The following is a 6,478-nucleotide window of genomic DNA, read 5'->3' as shown; positions in this document are numbered from 1 at the left end:
GTGAAACATGATGTCATAGTCCTTTTTACAGTGTCGTTAATTGTGTAATGAAGTAAATCAATGTATACATGCTGTGCAACAAATGACCCTCAGTCAAACAATTGTAACTATGATTTACAGAAAACGCTTCAAAGGCATTCAGTGGCAAAAAAAAGAGAGAAAAAAGTCAGGCAAAAAACAAGATAATTAAATGAATAATAGGCCTACTACTTGTCACTATTGAACTGGTAAGTCTACCCTTTTGCCAGAAGGACAAATCTTTTTTTTCCCTGACCTTTTGCTGTAAGCTATAAAAACAAATCGCAAACCTAGTACTTCCGTCTCTCTTCCTTATATGAAATATGTTATGAATAATGTGTGAACATAAAGCTGAATGGGCAGTAGAAATCTGGAGTGCAGGACTCTGTGTTGTGCTGCAGGGGGAGCAAAGCTAGCGTGAGCTGCTAATATCTGCTACAAACACTGCTGAGAGAAAAACCTACGAGAGGATGTTTTCATTCTGTGATGCCATTGTCTGCAAAACACACTTCGGTGTGTAACTCGTTAGAAATGAATGAAACGCCAGTATTTAAGGTGAGTTTTTAAATGTGAAATAAAAACGTGGAAAAATATTATATTGACGTACTCTGAAGGAGTCTTATTGAGAACAGAATGTGGCAGATCTGGAACTGGGGGCTTATATTCTATAGCTTTACGTAAAACACATTACAGCTGTGGAAAAAAAGAGATCAACTAAAATTTCACTGGATGCACTAGTGACATTCCTAATTAAATGGTGTCAAAATTAGAATAAAATGACAATTGGTCTCTATAACAAAAAAGGTGCCACTCATCTTTTCAGACATGTTTTCATTTATTTTTGACCATACAGTATTTTTCTGTAAGAAAATATTATTTGGTAAAATAACCCGGAATCTCAGTCACAAAAATGATTTGTTATTCTTGCCAACTGTTGATGTTCAACCGCAAAAACAACAACAAAATTTCTGGTAAATGTGAGGATAACAATAATGGGTGTGTATGGATGTTTCCCAGAGATGGGTTGCAGCTTCAAGGGCATCCGCTGCGTAAAACATGTGCTGGATAAGTTGGTGGTTCATTCCGCTGTGGCGACCCCAGATTAATAAAGCGTCTAAGCTAAAAAGAAAATAAATGAATCATAACAATAATTCTAGTTTTTTTCTACCTTAAAGATAGATAGATAATCTTTTTCTACGTTTCCCAGTTCTGGGTTGCAGGAATGAATCTTTTTATATTAAGTGTAAATCAGTATTTATGAAAGCAACCTCAGTATAAGGTGTCCCATGGACTTACGCTGAAGTACCAAAGTCATTTCCAGAGAATAGAAAAGGGCAGAGACTCAAGGGTGGTACCATTTCAACCCAGTAAACCCTAGCGACCACATAAAACACCCCAGCAACCACTTATGACTTACGATAAATACAACATTGCAACTGTGGATTATCCGTAGGTCGGCACAAGGACATGTGTAAAGCTAAAACTGATGAAAATCTCTGTCTGTTATATAACACAATCCCCAGTCCCAGCATCCCTCATGATGTCCTCGCTCCGCGCAGATGAATAATGCACAACCATATACCAACTGTCCTCTCCAAGCATCTTACACCTGTTTATTGCGCACCACTTACTTACAGTGTCATCATCTGTAAGCGATGTGCCTCTTCATAGTTGCATTGTTTACAGCATCTCCATCAGCGTCAGAATGATCCACAATGACAACACACAAATATTTAAACACGTGTGTGTGTGTATGTGTGTGTGTGTACAGATTTACAAGGACCCTTAACTGAATAATGACATGGCTATGACCTATTCATACTCTATAACGATGGTTTACGAAGACATGACTTTTTTCAGCATAATTCAAAACATTTAAAATTTGTACTTATGGTTTTTTGAGATTCAGATTTTTCTGTGAGAGCCAAATAATAAGCAGTATAAAATACATGACGCCTATGGAGAGTCCTCATAGAGCGTATATACAAGTATGTATGTGTGTGTATTTGCATCTGTACACTGTTTAAGGCAGAGAGTCGGAGTAAAACAAAGAGACGGATGGAGGCTGAGAGAAAGAGAGCTTGCGGATGGAGGAGGGAGGATGAGTCGAGGGCTCTGATTGGTTGATTTCTTTGTTTTTTTTCTCCTAGTGAAAACGTGATCCAGCCTGCAGAGGCACTGCAGCAGAGAGAGAAAGAGAGAGAGAGAGAGAGAGATGTAAGAGTGGAAATACTCACAGAAGCTTGTACTGGTGAGTCAGAGAGAGTGTGTGTGCGTGTGTGTGAGTGTTTGCTTTCAGACAGAGAGAAAGAGAGGAAGAAATGGAAAGATAAATGGCCTCACTGGAAGATTTAGCAGAGAAATAGCAGAGCATACGAGTGAGAGGAAAAGGTGGAGAGCGGACGAATCCTCTTTCTGGCTGAGTGAATGAGTGAGTGAGTGAGTGAGTGAGTGAGTGGAAGAGCAGGAGCATCGGTGGTCCTGAAGAAGAGCAGAAGAAGGAGAGAACGGTGCTTTGTGACGCATCTGACATCTCGTCCTCCATCTTTTCCATCCTCCACCCGCCCATCCATCCATCTGTCCTTCTTGGAAGTGTTTCTCCTCCGTGCTTTGGGATGCAACAGGAGCATCTGATGGCCGAGAGAGGCTGAGATACAGCAGCAGATTTACAGGAACTTTGTGTCCCCATGTGAGAACCACGCCAAGATCTTATGAATCGACCTCATCAGTCATCTCAAATCCAGAGACCTGCCACGAAATATTCACTAGAGACAACTAAACACAGGTGAGGGTGCTTCTGAAGGAGTGTTATTGTAGCATGTTGACAGGAGGTAAATGTGCAATGTTATTTGAATGTTATACGCTGTGAAGGTGCAGATTTTGTCTTAAGTTATTTTTATGGAATCTGCTTCTAAAGATTTTAACAACATAAAAAAAGATGTTGGTGTCTATTGAGGTTATATAATGAAACAATGTTTTGTGTGATTTGATTTGACAAATTCTTAAAGAAGTACAGATGTCCATACAACATATTACATAATATGTACACTAGGTCAAAATATAGGTTTAATTAAGTTTTACATCAATCAAATATATGTAGTGAATTCAACTAATCAGCTGAAAGGATGTTATAGATTGCAGTGTATTTTATATTTTTATTGTAAAAATTAAAATTGTACTATTGTAAAACTGTTCCTTATATCAAAATTGCATATTGTATTTTTAATATAGTTTTTAATAATTTTATGTATATGGAACTGATTTAAAAATATAACTAATATGTAATAGATAATAAATTATATATTATTTATTTTATTTATAAAATTCTAATAATGTTAAATTTTTATTATACAAAAATTAGGTGTAATATTATAATTTACATTATTTAATTAAATTAAATATTGACAATAATTTAATTAAGTACAAATAATCAAAAGTATTCTATTGCATTTTTAATAATAATAATAATAATAATATTTAATATTATAAATAAATTATAAATCTAATTATTTATTGTAAATAATATCGTTTACCTTATTATTTTGATAAAATATTAATAATATTTTATATATTTATTAGAATATACATATATATATATATATATATATATATATATATATATATATATATATATATATATATGAATTTTAATTATATAATAATATTATAAATATATAATGTATACAAACGTTATGTATAATAATGTATTGTAATATTAAATATTACAATATTATAAATATATGATAAATTATAAATATTATTATAAATAATGTAATATTTTAACGATCATCAGTAGTTTTCTTTTGTATATATATATAAGTGATTTTGTAGTTTTTTAATATTTTCCATCTCAAATTTGTCATATTTTCATTTTTCTGCATTTCCACATCCTCACTCAGGACATGTGCACTTCAGTACTTGTGTATATGTGTGCATGTTAACCATTTCTGCAAAAGGGCAAGATGCCATTCATAATCGCGTGTTCAACACAAACACAGATTCCATCAATGACTCACATGAGTGGGAATCTGATCTCATGAGACTACTATACACTGACACATACTAACCGTCATGTGTGGTTAAGACAGAAACAGACCTGTGCTTGAGCATGTGTGTGTGTGTATGTTGCATGCACATGCGCTGCAGTCAGTGTGCTGCGTTTGCTGCTCTGGTTGCATAACCGCCCCTCCCACGACACTGCACTAAAAACTGCTAACACAGATGATGCACACACTCCCAGAATACTGATAAGTGTTGAGAAAATCACCGCCAAACACCCAGAAGCCCCTGTTTGCTTCCTGGACTGTAGATTCAGCCCCTACTGTCTCAATGGGGATTCAGCAATCAATACTGTCTGTCAATAATTTAAAGGAGGACAGCAGATAGATGTGTGTGTGTGCACCTGAGCTCATCCCAACATCAGCTGGAAATAATGAGTTTGTGTTGGTGAATGTTATTGCTACTTGTCATAAGTGTCACCAATTAGTGATGACGGTGTTGGTGTTTATCCTGGTTGGAAAAAAGTCCTCCAAAATGATCTATAATCATGTACTAAGATTCATGTTTAATATGAGGATTGAATGCAAATTTTGGTTCAAATTTGATCGGCATGGTTGTTGTATTACTGATTAGAATGTGATCGTTATTGTTGTTTTTGTTGTTGTTTTAATAGACAGTTTCCAACTAGTATTCTGATTTTAATATATATTCTTAAGATTGCAATCCAGTGGGATACTTTTGGCTACGTATTATATCAATAATAATGTATTATTATTATTAATATTATTTTGGGAATAAGTAAATTCTGATACAGTTTACATTGTCATTCCTTTACAATGTGGGATTCTGAGTTGGTAACATTTAATTCATTCTCAGTGTTTTCAATAGGATATTTGTTTAGTTTTATATTGGGGAAAAATAAAATTAGGATTAAATTTATATATTTCTAAATATTGTTTATTTATATAAATTCAAAAATTTATTATTTTTTATAAATAAATATTTATATTTATAATATTTATACATACTATAAATATTCTATAAATATTCAAATAATTTATTCTCTCTCCTTCTTTTTACAGTTAATATATAATTATACAGTTTATATATGTTACTGTATTTTTATATTAAATATTACATACAATATTAAATATTACATAACAAAATAAAATGTATTTGTCAATACTAGATTAAACAAATTATTTTAAATGAAATATTATATTTTTAAATGTATGCTTTTAAAAAATGGAAAAGTACATTTGGATAGAATCTCCATTGTCCTTCATTAAGAATTGTCACTTTTACTTTCTCCTAAGAATTCCTTTTTATCCAGTTATAGTGCTCATCATATATAAGTGAACCCCTCACAAATCTAAATTTTTAATTCTTTTTTTTTTATAGGAAGCTATACAATATTATTTGTGCATAAACATTAGATTAGTCAGTACTGAAGCCAAGTCTGGAGCTTATCTAACAAAATAATTTACGATAAACTTGTACACCCAAATTTATATGTTATAAAATATTATATACAAATTTTAAAAAGAGAAAAAATCTAGAGAAGCAAAAGAATGTTTCATTCATTCATTCATTTATTCATTCATTCATTCATTTTCTTGTCGGCTTAGTCCCTTTATTAATCTGGGGTCGCCACATCGGAATGAACCGTCAACTTATCCAGCACTTTTTTTACGCAGCAGATGCCCTTCCAGCCGCAACCCATCTCTGGGAAACAAAACAATTTTTGTAGGTTGTAATTTTTTTTTTTTTGCCATGCTTAAATTTATTTGCGTTGTCTTTCAACTTCCAAATATGTTTGGTGATTAAAATAATATTTTAATACATTATTTGTATTAAATACATAATTGTTCAAATGCATCAAAATACATTTACATACATAAATTCATTATACATTATAAATTCATACATTTAAATACATATATTCACTGAGAAATGAATAAAAATATTCATTTTCAAACTGGGGTGCACTTAATTATGCTGAGCACTGTAGATATGTTTAACATTAAATTGGAAATAAGCATATTTTGGTTTGTCATTGTTTTAAGAACTGGCATTCATATTTCTTACCCCAAATGTTTTATTATATAAGGAATAAAAAAATATATATAGGTAAAAAAAATCCCCCATTGAACAAAATACATTTCATTTTAGGAAACATTTATGATATTTTGAACCAATAAACATGTCAGGCTAAATAATTAAAATTAATTATTGACTTCTCTGTTTTCTGCTCTCTCGCATTACTTTCAAAAACAGATTTCTTTACAAAACATTTTTCAAAAACACTTAAAAATAACTTACATATACAGTAGGAACTGTATAACAGAAAATTTTGGATGTTTCAAAACCTTGAATTTTCAAACTACGTTAAAACACTATAATGTCAGTGGGCGCCGTCTTTCGGATGAGTTGTTAAACCGAGGTCCTGACTCTCTGTGGT

The 6,478-nt window shown here is 32.2% G+C and overlaps 1 protein-coding gene across 1 annotated transcript in view; it reads left to right on the top strand.

The window, feature by feature from the left end:
- Positions 1–2,263: 2,263 nt before the first annotated feature.
- rnf208 (ring finger protein 208) overlaps positions 2,264–6,478 on the top strand; it is a 35,583-nt gene continuing 31,368 nt past the window's right edge. Inside the window, exon 1 of the mRNA XM_087270407.1 lies at positions 2,264–2,803. The gene's annotated coding sequence lies outside the window, so the exon portion shown is untranslated. The remainder of the gene's footprint in view (positions 2,804–6,478) is intronic.

The sequence above is a fragment of the Danio rerio genome, chromosome 10, assembly GCF_052040795.2.
Source record: "Danio rerio strain M-AB ecotype USA chromosome 10, GRCz13ab, whole genome shotgun sequence".
Classification (NCBI taxonomy): Eukaryota; Metazoa; Chordata; class Actinopteri; order Cypriniformes; family Danionidae; genus Danio; species Danio rerio.
This window is presented reverse-complemented; position numbering and strand designations above follow the sequence as displayed.